Genomic DNA, 26,076 nt, shown 5'->3' on the forward strand with positions numbered 1-26,076 from the left:
AAGCTTACCAGCTTCCTAAACCCAAGGAAATATAATACAAGCTTCACTAAAGCTCATCTGACTAAGGCCATCCCTTGCATGCTCTTTCCCTTCCGCAACCCTGTGGGCCAAACCACAGCCTTGACCACAGGCAGGACAGGAAGAGAAATGGTGCTGGCTACTGAAGCTTTGGATGCCACATTAATGGCACAGTAGCTCTGGGTCCTGACCTCAGGAGAGCTTTGTGGGGACAAGTGTGGGCCTGCAGCCCCAGAGGCTGGACTACTTCTGCAGCAAGATGGAGTATAGCCACCTGGTCATGGATTAAGCAGTGTGGCAGCCTCTTCAGAGGTATCTATGCCCTGTATACCCTTCCATTAGATCTTGCCATGCTATACCTTATGTCCTCCTCTGCGTGAATCCCTGAAATGCTTTTCCTACAGTACTGTGGAAGAATCCTATTTCTTTCAGTAACAATAGTGTGTGCTATTTCTTATGTAATAGCTTGGTATCTTTGTCTTCTTACAAAGCTGAATGAGGGCAGAATTTATGCTCTTTATTTGTTTGATCTCCTCTCTCTGGCACCTAGTTGTGTAAATGCAACAATAATTAAATACCTCTCTTGAGAAAACATGAGATTGCTCCCATATAAAAGTGTGTATGTGGTGGAGGGCATAGTCTTGATTACTTGATCTTAAAACATAAAAAAAAATAGTATGCTGACAAGAAAGGTGCCAAAATCACTCTTTCATAATTAGTACAATTTTTTAGGTTAGGAAAGAACATTACAGTATTTCAAGATCTTCGACTGCAGTAACCTCATATCATCCTAATTATAATCTTGGGTGGCAAGTCGAGAGGTTTGTATCCACATTTTGTAGACAAGCCAGCGTGTGAGAATTGTTTGGCACCTTAAAGATCATTTAGTTTTTATCACTTCCCTTTTACATTCGACCTGCTCAAAACCTAACTAAAGTGCCCCAAAGTGTCAGGGCTACCTAGTGGCAAAATCGGTGCAGGAATTCAGGTTTCCACCCCCACCACCTGGGCATTGCATCACCAGCACTGCTGCCTCATGGCCAGTGTCTCAGAGGGTAGAAGTCAATACACACTGGAAGACCGTTATCTCTGGCAGTGCAGAGGGGCATAAGGAGGCAGGAGGGCGATGGTGGCAACACAGCTGCCAGCCGCCGAGCTAAAGTAAAAATCAAATATGAAATAAGAGAAGTGACAGCAGAGAACATAATGAAGTATATAAACCTGGGTAAAGCCACGCAACGGGTAATAAAAAGTGAAATAGGGTGGAGGGGGCGAGTGGATTGCAGTCACATATATCACCAGTGCATTAAGCCAGGGAGACAGTCAGGGAGGCCGGCGGAGGGAGGGGAGCCATCTAGGAAGAACTCATTAGAGGAGTTTCCAAGTGCTCTTGGAGGAAGCCTTCCGCCTGGCTGGGGTTGAAGGCTTGGCAGGCCGGCCCTTCTGCTGTTTTCACAAAGCTCTTTGTGCCCTCAGGACGAAGACTAACACCGGATTTTATACTAAGGCTTGTGTAGCCACTACTGGGCGGCAAGGTTACTGCCAATTTGTCTTCAGCTTGCTGTGTCCCCCAGGGAGGCCTCCTGGTGCCTCCCACCCTGGGCCTCCCTGAAACCCCAGGCATTTCCTGCGACCTTATAAGCCCCAGCACACTGGGGTTGAACTTCTCGGACACCTCGAATTTGGTACCACGCAGAGTTCAACCGAAAGGCCATTTTTCAGTAGTTATTTTTAATGGTTTTTAGGGGGGAAATAATCTTTAACCAGGAGACAAAGAGCTCGCACATAAATCTTCCTAAGCAAACCTGTGTAAAGTACTGATGCACTTTATAAGCTGTAAACTAGGCTTTTATTAGCCATTTATGAGCCATTCTTTATGATGCAAGTTTAATATTAAACTATAAAGTTCACAATGCACTTATAAAGACAGATAGACTCATTCACTTTATAATTCTGGACTTGGATGCCTGGCAAAAGCCGAGAGTATCATGTCATTGCAGGGAACCAGCCCAGTTGGGACTTTGGAAACTGGTGTAGGATTAGGTCTGGGAATTGGCCGGCACGGGGGTGTGTTGGAGGCTGGAGTGGGAGGGAACAATCAACTGCAGCCATAAAAATAAATGCACAAGCTGGGAGGTAATTTTTCTTCTGACTTTTCTGGAGCGTGGGGCCTTTATAGCCATTTAGAAAGGGAGTACTCTCTAGAGTAGCAATTCTTTTTTTTTTAGAGCAGCAGCAATACAGTGTCGCTTGATTTTGTGCAGCCTAACTTCTTCCTAATAGGTCAGCATGGCTGGTATTTCTTAATTCAATGTGATGAAAATTAAGTTTGTTTTGATCAATTTAAGGTTGCAAATTTCATTTTCCCTAGGAAAGAAATATTTGGTATATGGAAAGTGGATGGCCCTTCGTGTGCCTCGTGCTGAATATATGAATTATCAATGGAGGATTATTCTAATCACAAGCCACACACTGTATTAAGAGTCAAGCTTTCTGTCTTTGAACCATACGTTTGAATACTGGAGGGTTTTAAGGGGGAGGGGGACACACTTGAAAGGATCGAAGACACAAAGTAACACCAAAAAAATGAACAGTGACTACAACACTTTCACTCTGAGAGAACCACTGTGTCTCTCTGGGCTATGTACTTGGTTGCCCTTCCCTGCTGGGTATCTTTATGTCAAGAATTTATTCTTCCAACTTCTCTCTTGAGGCAAACTTTTCACATATTCCAGTACCTCTGCAATCTATTTTGTTCAGTAATTAATGTGTTCATTCTTGAGCTCCTATCACTTGCCAGACTCTCTTCTAGGCACTGGAGATACATTGGGGAACTTACATTTTGCCTTTGTCACCATTTACTAGAAACATTTACTCGTATGAGGTTGCACTCTGCTATGCCCAGTGTCAAACTCTGCTTTCCTCTCTGAAAGATTACTATACTGGTTCACATAGTCATTCGTGGTAAAACTAAATTGTACCTTTGATAAGAACATGGTAGCCAGCTCAGCCACTCATGGCGGATGATCTCTAAACACAGGACTATGGCCTCCATTGGTTGCCTCCATCTGTAAGAAGCTCTGAGGACTACTCACCCTGCCTCACATCCCTGTGGCTTCTGAAAACCCAAGCTCCCCAGACATCCATTATCTCTTGGTTCTCATTTCCACATTCCCCTGTGAAACTCATAATTCTACCCCTCCACCCCCGCTTTCCCATGCCTGCCAAACATTCCTGCTGCTTTCTCAGGAACACACATTCAAGTGAAGGCTGAATTTCAGGGATGAGTGTGTCTCCCTTTCACTACACACCATTTCTCCTGGGAATCTCCTGCCTCTTGATCATACTCCTACCAACCAATTCTGCTTGCTATGTCCTCTCTCCCTCTCAGCCAGTGATTCCCAAGCACCTGAGTTGCTGTCTTCCTCTTATCCTTACTCTTGTAATCATTGTCAGAACCTCACTGCCCCCCTGAAGGGTGGGCCATCTAACTACTGGAACTTTGGGAGCTGATTTCCTCACCAGCAATCATTCTCTCCTCAACCGCACTGTAGCCATTCTTCCATGCTTATTTTGCAATAACAACATACTACTTCTGAAATCTCAATGTCAAGTCCCCGGTCCCCTATCACTATATTTCCTACCCTTCTACTATATTTCCTTTACTCATTCCAGTAACAACTGCACTGAGAGTGGCAATTCATTAATTCCCAAACTCTTTTTCCTCCCCTAACTCTCTGCTGCCTGGAAGCTTTACTTCTCTATCAACCAAACCTGTGTTCTATCATCTGGGAGATACCCTGAAGTATCTTTTCTTCTTGTTTGTACTTAATTGATTGAAGTCAATACTTGGTTAAGTCCAATGATGCACATCCATTTTGAGTTAATTTTTATATATTAGGGTTTTTTTTAGTAATACTTGTTGAATAAGGAATGAAACAATTGTTTATAGTAAAGGGGGACTCAAAAACCAGAATTTATTTATTAAAAATTGTTTATTTAATATTACAAGTTTAAACTTCAGTCACCTTTAAAGTACTCTCCATTTGATGAAATACACTTATTGAGACCTATTTTCCACTTGAAATAGTTTTTGAACTTGTTGATTTTGATGTCTTTTAGTGCTTCTGCCATTTTTTGTCTTGCCTCTTCCACATCAGTAAAACACGTCCCTTTGAGGACTTTTTGTCATCTGGGGAAACAAAGAAAGTCATTTGGGGTGAGAACAGGGAGAGTGGGGCACAGGGATCATGCCATTTTTGGTCAAAAACTACTGAGCACTCAGCATAGTGCTGGCAGGTATGCTCATAAATCACCCATCATGAAATGGGCAAATGCTTTGAGTCTCGGAAAACGAATCCACTAAAGCCAAATGCAGCCTCTCACAACAACTCCAGCTGGCACACTGATACAGAGAGGTTCTAGAACACTCACCTAGCAGGGGTAGCCTGTACTACAAGGGGCCCATTCTGCAGAAGATAATTTTGGATTTTTGGCTCCCAGCCTTTGTACACAATTGCTTATAGGTTGAGAATCATTATGTAACTAAATGAAACTTAACAAGTTGTACTTCAACAATTATTTTTTAATATTTACAGCAGTAATCAACTAGAGTAGGATACATCGATTCTGATTTTCATGTAAATTTTGTCAAACTGACCCTCTTGCTTTGATAAGTTTTGGGCAATTTGGGCTTGTGTGCTTATTTACTGTAAGTTATTTCTTTGGTAGTGAAAGTCTCAGCAATCAGATAATATTCTATATTTTAGTAATATAAGATAGTTCTTTTTTGTAATGAGGCAAAATTTGTAATCATGAAATCTTTCCCAAAACTATTGTGATAAGCAGAGTCCCATTCATAATAAGAAAATTTCCCCTGGGCCAGAAACCTGGGACTCATCAGGAAAGCCCATTAATCCTATACTCCCAAGCTGAAAGATATTACTGATATTGAATTATATCCTAAGAAAATTATAATTTAAAAAAAAACAGGGCTTTTAAGGTCAGCCTTTTTTCTATTCTCCCTGCCTTCAGGGTTTGATTTCCACCAATACAGACAAGGTGTGGGGTGGGACAATCAGGACCCAGAGATGAAGCTGAGCCTCCTCTGAAGCTGACCAACAGCTAGCAATTCCAAGGCAAGTGCCCCAGGTTGCTTTGCCTGAGTCTAATAGAATGTTAATGTGATGTGCTTCCTAAGAGGAAGATCTGCTACAAAGCCCGCGTGCAGCCATGTGTTTGATGCAGTGATCAGATACCACACTCAGAGCTGAGCTCTGAGGATTTGGAGATTTCATCGAGATGAATCATACATGACAGCTACTTTCAAAAGCATCAGGGTTTCTGACGGAGACAGACGTGCACACCCATGTCTGAAACATCAGGCAGGTTCTGATGATGGTGTGAATGATATATCCAATGCAAAATACTTGAGAAATGTGTGAAACTATTGTTGGATTCTTTAATTTCAATAAAATGGCTTTATTGGGATATAATTTACAGTTTCTGCAATTCATTGAATTCAAGGCTATAATTCAGTGTTTTTATTCTGTTCCAAGTGTTGTGCAACCATCACCAAAAATCAACTTTAGAACACTTTAACCCTGCCAAAAAGAAACCCTAAATGCCTTTGCAGTCACTCCAGTCCCTCAGCCCTAAGCCACCACTAATCTCCTTTGTATCTCTACAGATTTGCCTACTCTAGAAATTTCATATGAATGAAATGATAAAATACGTGTTCTTTGTGGCTGGTTTCTTGGACTTAATGTACTCAAGGTTTATCCATGTTGTAGTGTGCATTAGTACTTCCTTCCTTGTTATTGACAAATAATATTCCATTGTATGGACATATCACATTTTACATTCATTTGTTGGTGGATATTTGGGTTGACTCCATGTTTTGACTATTGTGAATAAATTGCAATGGACATTCATGTACAAGTTTTTGAGTGGACGTATGCTCCTTCTTATTTTGAGTATGAGTCTAGAAGTGGAATTGCTGGGTTATAAGGTAATTCTGGGTTTAACCTTTTAAGAAACTGCCAGGCTGTTTTCTGTAGTGTGTGCATCATTCACATTCCACAGTAGTGTTTCATCAGACACTGATTTCAGTTTCACCACATCATCGCCAACACCTGTTGTTATCACCATGTAAGTATGAATTGGAATATCACTGTGGTTTTGATTTGCACTTCTGTGATGGTGATTATTTCTACACATTTTTTTCATGTGCTTATTGACCATTTTATGTACACATTAGTAGCTATACATTTCCCTCAAATCAAGCACAGCTTTGGTTTCATCCAGTAAATCTTGGTATGTCTTCCTTTTCTCTCATCTGATAGTATTCTGTAATTTCCTTCATTATTTCTTCTTTAACACATTGGTTATTTAGGAGAGTGTTGTTTACTTTCCACCTGTTTATAAACTCAAATTTCCTTAGGCTATTAATTTATAATCCAACTGTGATTAGAGAACACACTTCTTCTTTAGAAGAACAATGTCTGTTCTTCTAAATTGATTGAGGCTTGATTTATGGCTTTGCACATGGCTCTCTTGGAGCATGTTCCATGTGCACCGAAGACGAATGGATTCTGCAGTTGGAGAGCATAATGATCTGTATGTTTCTGTTTGAGCTACTTGATTTATAGTGCTTCCCTAGTCTTTTTATTTCCTTGTTGAGCTTCTTCCCAGTTGTTCTGTTCAATATTGAAAATGGGAATATTGATAGGTAGCACCAGCTGTTACTGTTGAATTGTTCATCTCTCCCTTTGATTCTGCAAGTTTTTCTTCATGTAACTTCAGGCTCATTTGTTAGGTACATAGTATTTATAATTGTTGTATCTTCCTGATGAATTAAATTTTGCCTGATATTTGAATAGTTGTCTATGGTTGTTGTTTGAATGATATTTCTTTCTTTCCATTCTTCTCTTCTGAAATTTTTATACTTTTGAATCTAAAATGGGTTCCTTATAGAGAGCATATTATTGGATTTGTTTTTATATTCAAAGGGCTGAGAATCTCTGCCTTTATATTGAATGGTTTAATCCAGTCCATGTTTAATGTTATTGTTGATACAGTTTGATTTATGTCTTTCATTATAGTGTTTGTTTTCTGTATGCCTCATGCGTCTTTGTAAATCTGCTCTTCCTTTTTTAGTGCTTTTGTTTCTGTTAAGTAAATATTTTCTAGTGTAACATTTTAATTCCTTTAATTTTTTAAACAAGTATTTTTTAGTGGTTGCTCTAATAGTATACATTAAGTATACATTTTAACTTATCAGAATCTACTTCAGATTTATATAACAACTCCAGGGCTATATAGAAATATTACTCCTATGTAGTTAGTTCTATCTCCTCTTCTGTTTTTGTACTATTACAGTTATATGTGTATTTATAGCTATATTTTAAAAGTGCAAAATTCATTGTTATAATTACTTTATATCATTTCATATCTTTTAAACATGAGAGAAGAAATGAAATCATATATATTTTTTATATAGTTTGTTATATTAATCTCCACACTTAGGATTTTGATTATCTTCTCTTCACAAGTTCCTGTGGATTTAAGTTACCATCTAGTGCCATTTTCTTACTCCAATACAACTTCATTCCCATCCACCACTTCAGTGCTTTTATTGGTTAATATATTACATTGTCTATATGTTATAAATCCAAGAATAAATTGCATGAATATTTTCATACAATTGCTTTTTAAAATCAGTTAAGAGAAGACATGATGCAAAAAATTTTTATCATTATCTAACAATTCTCTCTACTAGTGTTCTTGCCTGTGTGCATGGGTATTAGATTACTGACTGGGGTTGCTTAATTTTGGTCTGAAGAATTCCCTTTAATATTTCTTATGAGGCAGGTAGCTTAACAACATATCTATGTCTTATTATTACCTCTAATGTCTTTATTTAGTCTTTCTTTTATAATGATTGTTTTGTTGGCATAAAATTCTTGTTTCACAGTTTTCTTTTTCTTTTTCTTTCAGTACTTCGACAGTTAGCAAATTACCTTCTGGCCTTCATGGTTTCTGATGAGATGTCCGCTGTATGTGGCGATTCATTTTCTCCCCCACTCTCAAGATTTTCTCCTTGTTCTTCTCTTTCCACATTTTTTCCTATGATACATCTGGGTGTATCATCTGTTTGCCATTATTCTACTTGGAGTTCACTGAGTTGATTGAATGTTAGAATAATGGTTTTCTTCAAATTTTGGAAGTTTCCATCCATCGTTTCTTTTAAAATTTTACTATTTCTTTATTGACATTTTCTATTTGAAAAAATATTGTCATCATGCCTTTCTTTTCTCCTTTAAATGTGTTTTCCATGAGCTCTTTGAACATATTCATAAGAACTGTTTTGAATCTTTGCCTGCTAATCCAACATCTGGAACCTCCCAAAGGTTAATACTGTTACCTGTTTTTCCCACCTGTGGATAGGTTATACTTCCCTTTTTCTTCAGATGTCTCATGAATTTTTGTTGAAAGATGGATGTTTTAATAATATATTATAGCAACTTTAGATACTGATATTCCTCCCTTTCTCTCCAGGGCTTGTTATTTTTGTTCTTTGTGTCTTTATTTGTTTTCATGATTTGATTAGACTATTTCAGTAAAATCTGTCACCTCCATAATGTGTGGCCTCTGGCCTAGTCTCAGTTACTAAAATTTTGTTAAATAAATAAAATATGTTTTAATTTCTATTTTTGATGATTTTTAGAAGAAACATCTCTTTTAGACTGCACATAAAGAGTGAGGCAAAAGTAGATTTATACTTCTTCATATGGAAAATAATATAATAATTAATAAATTATAATATTAGAAAAAAACTTTTTCATGTACTCACAACCATAGACCTACTTTTGCCCAAACGTGTATTTACTTATGTTTGAAAATCTTTTAAAAATTATGTTAAAAACAAATTCAGTATTTTGAAAATGCAGGAGAATTGTGTGAAAGCTAAGAGACAGAATAGATGACACCTTATGTCTTGCTCCAGTTCTAAGAGAATCTCTCTACTATTCAATTTAATATTAAGTTTTCATTAAACATTTTCTTTCCTTAAGGTGCACATGGTTTGGCTTTAAAAGCACTATACTACCAGATGGGAAACCTGCTTTAAATTCTGTCTTCTGCATTCATTGTGTGCCCGGGGCACTAGTTGATTTATCAGCAACATAGCTTAATCATATTTTTTTCTTCATGCCTTAAAAGAATTTTAGATGCTTAAAATGATGTCATCAGTATACTTTGTAAATATGTTATGCATATATATTAAAATATCTATGCATAAGTCATTGTTGTTGCTATTAGTATTGATTAGAAAGGGTCAAATGTTAAAATGATGGCAATTCTGCTTTTGTATCCAAATGTAAACAAATACACTTTGGAAAAAATATCTGTCAGGAAAGATCATGACTTCCATCTATAATTTGAAGCTGTACTTATGTCTATTCTGGTCATAAACATGCCACTCATAAATGTATTAGAGTTTCCTGAAGCTAAAATTCATCTTTTGTCTTGTATGAGGGAAAGTGTAGTGGAAAAACATAGATTTTGAAATTACTAGTTTGAAACTAAATCCTAATTCTCCCAATATATTCTGCCAATCTTGCCCCAGTTGCTTAATCTCCAAGAGTCTCGGTTTCATTCCCAAATCCTTGGACATCTTATTTCATGGGATTGTGAAAGAGAGTAAGTAAAAAATCACCTGGAACATAATCAGTGCTTAGTGGGAATGACAGTTCTCATCTCTTGAGCATTTTCCAAGGTCCTTCTTCATGAGATAATCCCTTCAGTTCATTTTTAGTTTTCCCATGGTTCCTGGCATATTTCAAATCAATATATCTTATCTGGGAGATGGGTCAAATTTCACTGCATTCTCCTGATACCTTCATTGTGTTTATGAGAAGAACTAGCAGAGCACAGGACTCTAAGAATATGGCACCCTGGCATGGTCAGTATTGAAGAGAAAAATGTATGTAGAATGGGGACCAGTCAGAAGGAGCAAATAGCAAGGAGTTCCCTTGACCATTGGAGATGACTTGGACATACTAGGCATTTGGCAGTAAGTTAAGGGTGAACAAGAAGAATGGAACCCTAAGGGAGCAACCCAAGACTATAGGAAACTTTTTGAAACTGTGAGTTTCTGATTTCTTGTCCAACATTAGATCTGCACTGGTGGTCCTGATCCTACATGCCATGAAGAATGCTTTTTGGTTATTTTCTGCTGTGGAAATTATGTCTTGAAAATTTTTATTACTAAGCACTGGACATTTAAGTAAATTATATTTTCATCTAACATATATCTATCTGATGAAGAGAATTTCTTGTTTTTATGAGATAAAAAGTAAATGACTTCTCCATAAATTTCCCTCTTCTTTTCTTCCTTATCACAGCACCCATTCCCTCTTTTTTTTTTTTTTTTTTTTTTTTTTTTTTGGAGTTTGCCTCTCTTTAATTGATCCCCATCAAGGCTCTATTTACAAACACATTGTACAAGGGACAGCTATTAAATTCTCTGCCCTATCCTACTTGTCTGCTACTGGTGAGTAGTTTGTGTTCTGCATCTGCAGTGCAGTCAGGGCCAGGGACTGCTCACGGCTGCTCTCAAGAAAGGCCATGTGTTCTACACACATTAAATGGTTATTGATGCCATCAATGAGATGGCAATTCTGTGTTGAGCTTCTGAGAAGGAAAGTAGAGTTTAGATTTGGAGAGCAGTGTGCCTTCTTTTACATGCATCATTATGTTGAGAGATATATCTTTGTAAAGTAAAAGTGGCAATTTAATCTTTAGTTACCCAAATGAAGCTGCACAAAAATCATGTGACCTTCTGAGTAAAAACAGGACCTGAGTTGTGTTTTTCTCTTAGATAATATTCGTCCATTAGAATGGAGAAATAATCAATACATACAAATGCTCTGTTGGTCATTGCTTTCACTAGCTTTTAACAAGTGGAGTCAACATTTTATGTAAGTAGTCTCAGCTTTATCTCATTTCTGAATTGTCTATGACTGGGATGGGGAGTACACTAGCTGGTGGGATCTAGAATTAAAATTACTTATGCTTCTGAGATGGGTTCTAGTCTCTAGTACCTTTGGTGTTTTTTTTTAAGCCACTTCCATCACCATGCAATTCTTATTACTCATTATAAAATGATAATGTATGTCTCAGAGTGATTAAACAATTCACATGGCTTAGCAAAGGAGGAACTGAAAGTAAAACCATGGTCTGTCTGATTTCAAAGCCAAGAGTACTACCATTTCTACTGTACTTTATTCTGCCTCGATGTATCTGTCATTACAGGTTCCTGAAGAGCCTGGAGCCCTAGTTCCATGTCCATTTAGCTGGGACAATAATGCTCAAAGTTACAGCTGTTAGTCCCATCTCTCAAGAGCCCATTGGGTCCTTAAACTGTGTAACAGTGGCATCTGGGACTGATTGGGGTCCTGCTGTGAATGGACTCTGAGGACAAATTATGAATGTGTAATAAGTATATGATACATGTGCAAATATAACAAATAAATTTTGTACATACTATTTTCTCCAGATTGTGACATTAATTCTATTTTTAAAAACAATTTCCTTTTGAGACTTGTTTTATGGAGCAGCATATAGTCAGGTAAGTGATCCACATGCTTGTAAAGAATGTGTATTCTGCAATCCCACCAACAGTGAACTAAGGACCCCTTTTTCCCACAACTTCTCCAACATTTGTTTGTTGCTTTGTTTATGATAGCCATCCTGACCGGTGTAAAGTGGTATCTCATTGTGGTTTTAATTTGCATCTCTCTGATAGCTAACGATATTGAGCAACTCTTCATGTGTCTCTGGATATTCTGTATGTCCTCCTTGGAGAAGTGTCTGTTCAAGTTTTTTTCCCATTTTTTAATTGGGTTAGATGTCTTCTTAGAGTGCAGTCTTGTAAGTTCTTTGTATATTTTGGAGATTAAACCTTTGTCTGAGGTATCATTGGTAAATATGTTTTCCCATACAGTTGGTTGTCTTTTTAATTTAATACTGTTTTCTTTAGCCATGCAGAAGCTTTTTATTTTGATGAGATCCCATTTGTTTATTCTTTCCTTTATATTCCTTGCTCTAGGGGACATATTGGTAAAAATGTTGCTGCATGGAATATCTGAGATTTTCTTGCCAATGTTCTCCTCTAGGACATTAATGGTGTCATGGCTTATATTTAAGTCTTTTAAGCATTATGGAAAACAGTATGGAATTTTCTCAGAAAAATAAAAATCGACCTGCCTTTTGACCCAGCAATTCCACTGCTAGGATTATATCCCAAGAATCCTAAAACATCAATTTCAAAGAACCTATGCACCACAATGTTCCTAGCAGCACAATTTACAATAGCCAAGAGTTGAAGCAACTTAGGTGCCCATCAGTAAATGAATGGATCAAAAAATTGTGGTACATATACACAATGGAATTCTATGCAGCAGAGAGAAAGAAAGAGCTACTATTTTTTGCAACAACATGGATGGAACTGGAAAGCATTATGCTGAGTGAAATAGGCCAGGCATTGAAAGACAAATACCATATGATCTCACCTTTAACAGGAAGCTAAACAACAAAACAAACAAGCAAACAGAATAAAAACAAAGACACCGAAATAGAGAACAAGTGGGCAGTGACCAGAGGGGAGAGGGAAGGAAATTTAAGGGGAAAAAAGGGGAGGGATTTTGAGGAACAAGTATGAAAGACACAGGGATGAGGACGGGGGGGGGAGGAAATGAGAGGGAGGTGGGGAGCACGGGGGAGGTGGGGCTGGGAATGGGAGAAATAGACAAAAAACTGTACTTGAAAAATAACTAAATAAAATTTAAAAAAAGAATGTGTATTCTGAGGCTATTGGGTATTGTGCTCTACTGATATCAATGAAGTCAAGGTGGTTGATGATGTTGATTTAATTATGGATATGTTAGGTGTGGGTTTGCCATTTGACTTTCAATTCTTTGTTTCCTTAGATTTTTAAGATGTGTTTTGTCATTATTCCTTTTCTGTATTTTGGAGGGGAGGAATATAATATAGTTACTTTTAGAATTCCATTTTTATTTTTCTATTGTTTTTTTAGCTTCACTTCATATATTATGTTAGAGAAGTCCATTTAGAGATTGCAATATTTCAACACTTCATTTACAGTTAATCCTGTACCATTTCAGGGAAAAGAGGTTGAATTGCCACCATACAGGTCCATTTTGGCTCTGCTGTTTATACTATACGCATACATTACAACTTCACGTTTATAACTTTTTCTTTAAAAAATGATAGGTATTAGAATAACATTATAAGAAAAAAGTAAAATAGTTTAATATTTACCAAAATATTTAGCCTTTCTAATGTTCTTCATTCCTTTTTGAGGACTTGAGTTTCAATCTGCTATAATTCCCCTTCTGTCCAAAGAGTTTCCTTCAGCTCTTCTTGTTTTAGTAGGTCTGTTTTCAACAAATTCTCTCAGTTTCTATTTACCATATTGCTACTTTATTCCCCTTTAATTTGAAAAGAAGTTTAGATATAGAATTTTGTGCTGACAATTTTTCTTTTAGCACTTAAATAAAATGTCATTCTACTTTCCTCTGGCCTCTGTGGTTTCTGACATGAAATCAGCTGTTAACCAAGTAATGAGTTTATTTTTTTCTTTCTGCTTTCAATATTTGCTTTTTATCATCAACTTCCAACTACTCAGATATAATATGTGTCATGCTTTATACTGTTTAGTGTTTTCTGAGCATTTGGAATCTGTAAATACATATTTAATTAAATTTGGAATATTTGCCCATTATTTTTACAGTTTTTTTCCTGCCCCATTTGTTGTGGGATTTCATTTTGGGACTCCAAGTACACATGTGCTAGACTAGTTTGTATTCCTTAATAGGTTCTGGAAGCTCTACTAATCTTTTTTTTAGTAATTTTCCCTTGTTTGTAACACTGAATACTTTTTATTGATCTTTCCTCAAGTTCACTTACTCTTTCCTGTGCCATTGGTGTTCTTTTAAACCCCTCCAGTGACTGCTTAAACTTCAGATGTTATATTTTTCAGTTATACACTTTCTGTTTGGTCCTTTTTTATTATTCTACTTGCCTACAGTCACTTTCTGTCTTTTTGTTCATGCTTCTTTTTACTTCTTTGAGGATAGTTATAATAGCTGTTTTAAATTTTATTTTGCCAATTCTAATATCTGAGCTATATTGGAGTTGATTACAGGTCAATTTTCTCTTGAGAATGTGTTTCATTTTCTGTTTTTTTCCTATTTTGAATAAATTTTGTATTATATCCTAAATATTATGGATATTTAGTTATGGAGATTTTGAATTATAAGGGTTTATTGGTTTTCGTTTGGTGGGCAAATTAACTTAGTTGGACTTGAATTGCAAACCCTGTTCCTTGGTAGGTAGCTCTGATTGTGGTTCAAATCTCTTAGCTTTAACTGAGTTGCTTTAATTGTTTTCCCTGTGAACATTATTTAGGGGTTAACCAGAGTTATAGGAAGACAGATTTGGGGGGTTTCATCTCTGGTATTTTGCTCTTTTCTCCAGTGGTTACAGTTGCCCAGGTTGAATGGTTCCCCTAGACAGAAAGTTGTGGTTTTTCCATTAGCACCCCTACTGCTTCCTTCAGATTGCCAACCATGTTTGACCTCATGCTAAAAGTAGTAAAATGGAAAATAACTCTATGCAACTCTCCTCACTGGAATATGCCTGCTTTTGTACACTCTTTGGTGCCTTCATGTGGCTAGTTGTTTTGTATGATATCCACAGTTTATAGTTATTATCCACAGGTGGGCTTGTCTGGGTGGATCTTACTCAGCATTACCCTCCACGAACATAATTTTTCATATCAGGTGTATGCTTGACAGGGCTATGCTCGATTCCTGATAATAACCTTATAATGATGATCTTTTCAAATTTTTGATAGTCACCGTTGGCAAGAAAATTTATTCACACTAGTAGGGGATGATAATTTGAGACCATTTTTACAACTATTCAAATTCTACAGTAGGTAAAAGTGTATTTGAAAGAGCTAACAGCTTTTCTTTTTTGCACTGACAAATGCAGTGTTGAAGATTCTTGTGATAATGCAAACGGCATTCAAATCCAACAATATTTTTATATCAAGTATTTCAAAATAATGACGATGCTCTAATTAGTAGAAAACACATGCATTGTTAGAGCAGTCACCCTAGAGCTAGCCTGGATGCCACTAAAAGGGCATATTAGCTGAAAAAGCATTTGATATGTGTGAAGGTAGAGAGATTCAGGACACTGGATCTGCTCTGCTGGAACACCTGGTGATAGCTCAGCCTCTTCAACTTCAACTCCTGTTATTTTACCTGTGTACTTACTGGACTGCTTAGGTATTTGAAATACAGACTACACTGGTGGGTCTATGGACCCCTTATTAACAGTGGGTTTGGGTATAGCACACAGATGGCTGCAATTTAGGTGTCCAAAATATAGACAAACTCCTTGGCAGCTTTTAGAATATTGTGGCCAGAACAAGCTATTGTCAACATGCTCAATGCTTGCTGAGATACTGGGATCAACTGTCAGACTTACATCTGCTCAGCTCACTGTTGTAGGAAGCTTAAATTAAGCTATCCATACTTCTGTACACAGGCTTTAGGTCTCTATTGACTCCAAGCTGCACTTGGATGCTAAGAAGTCTAAGATGGTTTGTGTCAATATATAACACACCTGTAACCCATTCACAGCATTTTAGTATACTCAAAGGTTGATCTTCAGTTGGTAAGTACTTCCAGTTTGATGCTGTTGTTGAAATAGTGAAATACTTTCACAGTCAATAGTAAAAAGCCATGATTTTATTTTTTTCATCCAACATTCTTCCTGCACCCACCCTGCATCCAACTTCCCAACCCTTCCCTGGAACTCCTCCTTACTTTCTTCCTTCTGTATGCTTATCACTAATACAATCTGAGTTGTTACATCTTTTCAGTGTTTCTCAAATTTGATGTGCATACTAATCTTTTGGAACCTGGTGAAAAAGCAGATTATTCTGATTGGGAGGTTGGGGGAGTGAAGAACAGATTCTGCACTTTTAACGAGTTTCCTGTTGATGCTGAAGCTGCTAACTTTTGGACTACTCTTTGACTAACAGGGACATATTTGAATACCACCTCTGAATGTGGCTACTTTCCCATGGCTACTACACAGCCACCCATGGGAAAGTTCTGAAATAGCCTAATATTGTGAGTGTGGGATAGGGGGCTTAATTACATTATGCTTACACCCTAGCTCACCTGCTAACTAGCTTTGCACTATTGGGCTAGATAGTAAAACACCCTGGGACTCAGTATTTTCATCAGTAAATGTAGATAACAGTACACATCTCTTAATGAGATTGTTGTAATGATTAATGGTATACTACATGTAAGAGTTCAGAATAGTACATGTAAGAGTTCAGCATTTAATAAGGTCTCAGTAACTACCAGCTATTATCATTGTGTAGCTTCTCAAGTTGCTTGTGAATTTATTGTGGAGACCCACAACTTCACAGCTAAAGAGAAACACAAATATATCATACAATAAACATGATATAATCAAATTTCAAAATGTCTGTTAGAACAAATGAATAATCTGGTGTTCTCAGAAAATGTTTCTTAAAAGAGGTTTAGTAGGATTTAGTTGGTTGAGAGGTTCACACACATAATACAGAGCCTTCTATCTAAATTGTTGTCTTTGAACTTAATGTCACAAATCATTAGCAAGGTATATGGACTCCTAGAGAGGGGAGAGATATTATCATTGTTATAGGATGGATGTTTTGGTGTTACAAAATGGGGTCCAACCAAATTATCACAAGAATAGGTGGTTTATTTACAAGATTCTCATATAGAGAAATTTTTAAAAATCCAAAAAATAAGAATTCAGGGAAGGACAGGATAGAGGTCACTTTAGACCAATGTCTCACCTCCACCTAATGCCCTTGGCTTCTTTGTTTCCCCTTCTTTCAGTATAGCTGATAGGCTTTTTCTATTTACCTATGTAATTAAATTAACTAATGTCTGTTGAGTTCCTGGCATGTGCTGGCCAGCGTTCTAGATGTTGGCATTAGATAGATCTGGGAACTGAAAACATAGGAGTACTGTCCTTGTTAACCATATTTTAACATGGGAGAAAGACAATGAGCAACCAACATCATAAGTAACTATATTGTAATATAGCACACCAGAAGGTGCTGTAGGAAAACATGGAGCAAGGAAAAAGATAATGAAAATGCCAAAGTTTATTAGTAGTTAGAGTTTTTAATCCAGCTGGTCAATATAAGCCTCATTGAACAGGTAACTTTTGAGCAAAGGTTTGAAGGGGATGGGGATGGGGAGAATGGAGCTAAACAAGAATCAAAGGGAAGAGAATTCTAGACAAAATCTAGACAAAGGCAACTTTAATGGTCTTAAGGCAGGAACTTTTCAGGTAAGTTCAAGATACAGAAGAGGCCTGTGCAAGTAGATTGGAGTTAGGGTTGTAGAATAATGGATAAAGGGAGCAGAGAGGTGTGGCGGTACCTCAGATAAAGCAGACACTGAGAAGACTTCTCCTTTTCATCTCATGAAATGTGGGCCATTGGAGAGTTTAAATCAAAGTATGAACATGATATGGCATACATTTTAAAAGGATAATTTTAACTCCATTTGGAAAGTAAAATGAAGGGTAAAGGTGGAAGCGGGAAGACCTATTACAATACAGAGATGATAATGATGGCTCAGACCAGGTAGTGCAAAAAGGTCAAGTTCCCAACGTAGTAACAAAGAGGTAGAACCAACAGGATTTGTAGATGGAGTGAATGTTAAATGGGAAAGAAATCTAACATCCGATCAAGATTTTTGATCTGTGTGAATGACACCAACTGAAATGGAGAAGAATGCAGGTAGAGTGGTTGAGGTGGGAGAGTCAAGTCCAGCTTGAGTGTATGAATAGGTTCAAATAGAAATGTTGAGTAACAGTTGAATGTACAAATATGGAATTCTGCAGAGAAGTTTATACTAGTGGTATAGATTTTGGAACTGTTGGTAAATAGAAGATATTTAAAGCTCTGAGGTGGTAAAAAATATAGAGTGAAAAGACCAAGGACTAAGAACTGGTAAACTCTAATCTTAAGAATTTTTCAGTAAGAAGAATTCAAAACAAAGGAACCTAGAGCATCTGGTCCTGGAAGCCAAATGAAGGAAGTGAATTGAGGAGGAGGGAGTAAATAACTGTGATAAGTGTTGACTCATGAAGTATGATATAGACTGAGGATGAACCATTGGATTTAGCAACATGGAGGCTGTTAAAGATTTTGACAAGTTTCTGCAGAACATGAAAGGTAAAATCTCAACTGGAATAAGTATAAAGAGAGAATTGGAGGAATTATAGACATAAAATAAGGCCAACTTTTTAGAGAGAATTAGTTCTTAGAGTAATTTGGGGGCGAGAACTCACAGTTTTGTGTAGGGTTCTTGCGTTCCTGATTCTTTGTGCTTTGTTCAGGGTCACACCTGGGCACATGGACACCATTCTACCAGGTCCAAGGAAATACTATGGGCTCACTAAGCCTCTGAATTCCCAGAAGTATCCTGCAGCTAGCTGTTTTTTTCTGGAGTCCTGGTGTCTGCCTATCTCTAGTAGAAACCGTTCTGAGGGTTAAGAAAAATCATACTATGTGACAGGAGTTGCACGGTGTGGCTGTATCTAAAGCAAGCAGATAGCTTTCTAAACAAATAGCAGCCATCTATTTAAGTGACTGCTCTTATCAGTGGTTGACTGATCTTGGACAATCCTATTAGTAATCAGTGTTGAGTCCATCAAATTTACAAAGTGTTCTGAAAATTTACATATTTGTTCTACACAGCCTTTTTAGAGCAATAAGTTGCATCTGTTTATTATCAACTGCATAAAAAATGCTGGGCCTATTTTTTGGCCTAAGCCATGTTTGAAAAGTGGAAAGAAAGGGTGAGGGTAGCTGGTTTCATACTTAAATGTGAAGCTGAGATACAGAGATTGGAGGAAGTGCTGTTGCTGTTTGTTCTTTGATGCATTGTTGTGGAAAGTGTTTGTTTTCTTCTAACAAAACGTATTAGTAACTTTGTCTATTTCCACTCTGTCTTTGGATACAAGTCATACAAGAACTGGTTGTGAGACATCAATTTTTCTGATACGACAAGCAAGGTTTGTAGTAAGTGCAGAGATCTCTGCAGATTTACTAAGATCAGTACTTTTGGTTTTGTCCTTTTGTTTTAGACTGTTAGATGATGTCTTACTGACACCCATTCTTCTGATGGTGAATTAGACAGTAAGCCTGTGAGATCTGGTTGTGGAGCAATTAGAGGTGGCTATTTCCCTGGCTCTGCTGTTTTCATGTGCTTCTTAGTCTGATTATACCTTCAGGTGATTATTGATGAGTAATCAATAAACCTCTCCTTCTTCTGCACACCCCCAGTTCATGGTCACTGTTCCATTGCAGGTTGATGCTTCATTTTGGTGTCTGTTTCTAATCTCCAGGCCATGAGGTCTGGGAGCTCAGGGTCAGTTACTTAGTTTTTACTCATAGTGTCCTGCATCTTGTCTACTCAGGGCTCAATACTTAAACTGTCTTGACAAATGCATGATAATAACAGCTGCTACCTTATTATAGACAGGTAAAAGACGTCTTAAAGATTATAATGGATACATATCATGTTCAGTTTAGCATGACTTTTATCATTTGTATGCCACATGCTATACATTTATTCACAGTATTCACCATTACTTTTGACACTAACTGAATAGGGTTCATCTAAGAAGCAATTTCTGAGAGCAGGCCTGAGGATGCATGGTTTATTTGGGAGTTGCAGAGACATGATAGGATAATGGATAGGTAATGCAGAGGGAAAAGAAATAGTCAAAACCCAGCAACCACTGTGAACAACTAAGCTTATGTCTACCGAGAAGCATCAGGAAATGCTGTATAATACATACTTCAGAATTATGCTATCCAGGGGGTAAAGCAGCTGAGGCGGTTATATTTCCACACTCATCAATCACTGCTTAAGGGGGTGTAACCATCCTGGGAAGATGTTAATTTCCAGTCATTTCTTTTCTGCCTTACACATGGGCCAAGTGGGTTCTGGGAGCCTAAGGCCAGAGATGATGCTCTGGCTCTTAGAAGTCAGAGTGAGAAGCACAGAAATGACCATGGGATCTGAGGGAATATAGGAGAAGCTCAGACAGGGCCATGGTGCCACAAAGACCATAATGTGGCAAATCATAAATGGTTATTTTCTTTGTTTATCTTCTTATTCTCAAGACCAATCTCTGTTAATGTAAAAAAATGCATTTCTCTGTGGGAGATAATGTCTGAGAAAGCATCTTGGAATGCATTCTATAAACTGTAAAGTGTGATACAAGTATATTGTTATTATCATTATTATAATTATTATGATGATGATAGCCTGATTATAGTTATCAGCCCTTGAAAGTGTTAGTTGAATGCATTTCTGAGAAGAAAGGTGAAATGAGATACTTAAATACAATTCCAGTTACACATAATCAATAATTGTCCAAACCAAAGCCCAGTGCCTTGCCTCAAGCAATTTAGAAATGAAAGCAGAAGGACCATTCATATATTTGTTGATTGTTTCTTTGTTGAGGAATGTGAACAGTCTGATCTTTACCAGAAGATTATATTTATATAAAATACTTTAAATGGTATGATGTTGGGAAGAGGACATTAGATCTAGTTGGACATTTAGTTCTTTTATGTGTTTGCTTTAAACCTGATTCTGCTTTGCATATTTAGTCATATTTGAATCCAACAGGGAACACTAAACCATGGTTTTGACTTTTACTTAATGTTGTGTATGACTACTATCTGGGATATGCTTTCTGTTCTGGCCCACTAACCTTAAATTAGACCTTTCAGATACACACTCTGGTCTGGATTCATTAGTCTCAACACCTGTGATTTTTAGTGACTTAAACTAGGTAGCACTCCATCTCTGGAAAGCTTTGCCAAAATGAGTTTCTGAAGCTACCACCCCACTGCCTGTGACTTGTTCTTTGCCTTCCACTGGGAACTCCCAGGATACCTTTCTGCTGGGGTTACCTACCCATGACGGTTCCTGCTTGAATAAAAGAAACTGCAGAAGAAAGGAGAGGAGAGGATGAATATGAAAGCTATGTGGGTGATGGAATTATCAGAATTTGTGACTGATTGGACATGGACATGAGAGGGAGGTATCAAAGTTGATGGATCAGGTGAGTGCTGTTGTTTTACCCGAGATAGGTCATACAAAAGGGGAGCAGATCAGAGCACAAAGATACGTAGATAGCCATGGTAGGGTAGCACGGTTGGTTAGAGTGTCCTCCCAATGTACCAAGGTTGTGGGTTTGATCCCTGGCCAGGGCATGTATAAGAATCAACCAATAAATGCATAAATAAGTGGAACAACAAACCACTATTTCTCTCTTTCTCTTTCTTCCTCTCTCTCTAACCTAAATAGAAAACTAATTTTAAAAATACATTGATAAGTACACATACTTTTTTCCCCCATTGAGTAAAATGCAGCCAATAGCAGTTGTGGATAAAACCAATCCTTACTGTTAAATTGTATAAGTCCATTAACAGTACAATTATAGATGAGAGATGATTATTTTCCTGATCATCCTGCTAAAAGAAGCTTAAATTTAGTAACAGTTAAATAACTAATAGAATACATTTCCTATTGATAACATGAGTAGAGAGGATTCTCATTTGCTGAAAGACACAGGGAACCATTTCACTGTTGTGAATCAACTCTATTTAATTACAAACAATGAAACCTCATTGTACTTGACCAGAAAAATACCTGGACATATTAGATTGGGTATAATTCAGCCCTGTTTCCAGGAGTTGAGCCAGGAGACCCAGGAAGGATGTCTGATGATGCATGCTTTCCATACTAATGGTGCTGCCATCGCTGAGTCAATTTAGATTTAATTTGATTTCTTGCTTGATTCTCTGGCTGGCCCATAACTGAAAACCTGAATATTTGTTCATATTACTATTGTCCCCAGACAAAGACCTCTTGAATTCACAGAGCAATCTATAACGTAGCTATCCATTTCCTATCTGCTCAGTGTGTACTTTAACTGACAGCTATTCAGGCACTTATTTTAGATAGCAGGGCCTGTCATGAACTGAGGGTTTCTTTGAATCTGGGTTTTTGAGACCCAAATTGCTAGACTTAGAAATTTATTCTTTAACAAAGGTCTGTTTAGAGCTCTTCTCATCTGGAAGAAGAAGGGGAAGAATAAAGAAAGACTCACAAAACCCTCACAATCTTCTTTTATCTGCAGAATTACCAAAAATGTTCTCGGAAGAAAGGCCTGTGCAGACTCACCTGACATTTCACTGGTATAAGTAATTTCTGATTATTTCTAGTCTCTGTGTTTGAATCAGTGTGTGACCCAACAGAATCCTTTTTCACAGATTGGAGATGATGTGATTCCAAGTGAGATAACAAAAGGAAAAATGCATATATCTAAGCACATCAAAGAAACATTAGTTCTGTCTTTGGAAAGGGCAGCCTGGGATGAGGGCTTTTTTTTTTTTTTTGGCAGTGGAGAGACAATCTTGAGATATAAATGGCCAAAAAGCTCCATGCACTATAGCTTTAAGGTTAACAGCAGTGCATATTTACAGAGTCTGTGAACTCGTGCTAGACACTGTTCTAAGTACACTATATTATGCCATTTAATTATTTTTATCTTTTATCTCATATTTACAAACAATATTAGTTGAGGTTCTTCAGAGAAACAGAACTAATAGTTGGGATTCTCTAGAGTAACAGAATCTGATTTATTTTTTTATCCTTACTTGAAAACATTTTTTAAAAGAGAGATAGAGAAACATTGATGTGAGAGAGAAATATTGATTGGTTGTCTCCTGCATGTGCCTGGACTGGGGCTTGAATCCACAACCTGGGTATGTGTCCTGACTAGGAATTGAGCCAATGACCTTTCAGTCTATGGGACAATACTCCAAACTGAGTATTGTCCACACCAGCCAGGGCCAGAACCTGATATATTATATGTAATTTATTCATCCAGTTATGGGGGCTGAGAAATCCCAAGATCTATAGTCGGCAAGCTGGAGCCCCAGGCCAGTTACTGTATAGTTCCAGTCTGAAGGCAGAAGAACATCAATGTCCCAGCTTGAAGACAGCCAGGCAGAGAGAAGTGAAGTCTCTCTTACTCAGCCTTTTGTTCTATTTGGGCCATCAACTGATTGGATGAGTCCCATCCATACTGGGGGAAAGCAATCTGCTCTACTCAGTCTACTGGTTCAAATGATAAGCTCATTGAGAAGAATTCTCATTGACACACCCAGAACAATGTAATGTCTGGGCCCAATTAAGTTGATACATAAATTTAACCATCACAGATAGAGAAACTGAGGCATAGGGGGATAAGTAACTTGAGTAAGGTCACATGGGAAGCACATAACCATATATTTTAACCTGGGATGCCTGACTCAAGGACTGATGCTTTAACCACTATGAGACGTAATTTCTCTATGCCACGGTTTAGAGCATATATCACAGACATATCAGACAGATCGGTTTACTCAACCCTGTAAAATGAAGTCTCCTCAATGTAGAACATGGAGTTGGAAACAAAGCCATCTAGAAAAAAGGGGGGCTTTTATAACACCACAAAAACATGGAGTGTAAAGATAGAAAAACTGATCTTCTGGTATTTAATAATGGCAAAATGTTTAATCAATATTTGCTAATTAATGCTTTTTGAATGAGTAAATTTAATTATTATTGGTAACTTGTTATATTTTTAGTATGAATATGCCCAGCTTCCACAAATAGAGGGCCTGTGTGCCAGGGACCTATCTCATACATGTCTGTATCTCTCACAAGGCTTAGATAGCCTATGGGTCATAGAAGAAGCTCAGTGAATATTGGCTAGATTGGCAACTAAAAGTGGTAATTAATTGATTAATCATTGCATACACTAATGAGCATATATGTTATTGTTTTAAGAACAAGAGGGTATAGGAAACATATTTAATAAATATTGTTATTAAGTCAATTTTAAATATTTTGCAATGGTAAAAATTATTTTTAAGAAGAAAAATAAGGAAGGAAAAAAACATTTTTCTGAAATTTCATCCTGATTATGGGGGCAGGGATGGGCAGAGCCAAAGCAGATTGTAATGAGGAGAATGACTTAAATGGTGGAATGGTTGGCTCTTGTCTACAGGTTTACAGAAATGAAATTAAGCTTGGGCTTTCTATTGCAAAACAATAAGCAAATTAAAGGCCAATTATACCAGCTCATCAAAAAAAAAGCTGGCAAACTAAAGAGGATTTTGCATTTCTGAGTAGAATGACTTTTCAGATGAAAGAATTTATTACAAGAAATTGAGAACATCTGGGCCATCAAAGGCAGAATGCAGTGAATAATTGGACAATCATAGACTGGCATCCATTTGAAAAAGAGGCACTTCCGTGGTTCCCGCTAGAGGAAGTGTTCAAAATTCGTCATCTAGAGGGAAATGAAGTTTAGATTTTGAAACATGATTATCCTACCTGGTTGTTATTTGATCATGAAGGGAATCTATTTTGGCAACCTCAGTTCCGTAAAGTTATTTTTGTGATCAAAATTAGGGAAGGATAGCAAAGAAGCGGTTGACTTTGTTCTCTGTATTTCACCTACTATTTTAAGTCTTCCTCAGTACCCTCTTCTGATCCTGGCAAACGTCACACTCATGATAAGTCATAGCTACCCTGCCTCTCCCCATTCTCTGCCTTTTTACTCTCTGATGTCTCTACAGCCTGGTCACCCTGCTAGTATCCTACAACTGTCAGACGGGCTGCTTAGAGGGTGAGCCTCTAGGCTATCCACATGTGTGGGTCTGAGCCATGCTCCCTCCTTACATGTGAGAGTGATAAAGTCATACATTAGTACAGTTTACTTTAGGTAAAACACTAAATGAGGCATTTTACACACATACACTACTTCCACTCATTCCAATAGTTCCTGTAGGTAGTAGCAATTATCCCATTTTATAGTCATGGAAGCTGAAGATCAAAGAGATGATATGGTCAGGCAGGTAATATAGTCCAGAGTGTACTATGTCATGATTCAATACTCGGTGGCCGAAAACCACAAACATTTGTTTTTTACTCATGGTCCATGCCCACCATGAATTGGCAGGGGCTCTATTAACTGTAGTCACCTGGAAACCCAGACTGACTGAGCAGCTGCCAGCTCCAATAATGCCAGTTTTAGTGCTTGGGGGCTCTCTGGGAGGGTTTTGACATGTAATACTTCTGTTCACAATTCATTGCCTAATCCTGGTTATGTGGCCCTGATCAACCGTCATGGGGGCAGGGGTCAGGAGGAAGAATAGAAAATACAACCATAATCTGCATGCCCAAGTTCAGAGAACTGCAAATATTCACTGAGCAGCACTGGGGAGAGAGGTGTATGGCATGGCAATTAAGACTAAGTTCAAATTGTGGTTTTATCACTTCCTTAGCTGTGAAACTTTCGACAAACTTCTCAATCTCCCCAAGCTTCCTTACCTTTTAAATGGGGAAATAATTATACCTTTATCAAGGAGTTGTTATAAGGGTCCAATAAAATAATGCATGTATAGAACTTTGCTAAATAAGACTTAGCATGGATACACATGGGGCCCACCCAAGTCCAGCATTCTCAGAGACCATTTGTCCATAGCTTTTGCAAATACAATAACCAAAACTGTACCTGAGGAATAAAGCAGGAGATGCATATATAGAAACATCCAGGAGAACCAGTTGTCCAGAGAAGAGTCAAAACCTTGTCATGAAGTGGCAGGGCAGGAGAGAGATGGCCAAGAAGAGGAGACTGGTAACTTTATTATTATTATTACTAGTTTATCCTCACTGGATGACATTTTTTAAGAGAGAGAGGAAGAGCAAGAGAAATATCAGTGCAAGAGAGAAGCATCAATTGGTTGCTTCCTGTTTGTGCCCAGACTGGGAACTGAACCTGCCACCTAGGTATGTGTCCTGACTG

The sequence above is a fragment of the Artibeus jamaicensis genome, unplaced genomic scaffold (assembly GCF_021234435.1).
Source record: "Artibeus jamaicensis isolate MK-2021 breed Jamaican fruit bat unplaced genomic scaffold, CSHL_Jam_final contig_3182, whole genome shotgun sequence".
Lineage (NCBI taxonomy): Eukaryota > Metazoa > Chordata > Mammalia > Chiroptera > Phyllostomidae > Artibeus > Artibeus jamaicensis.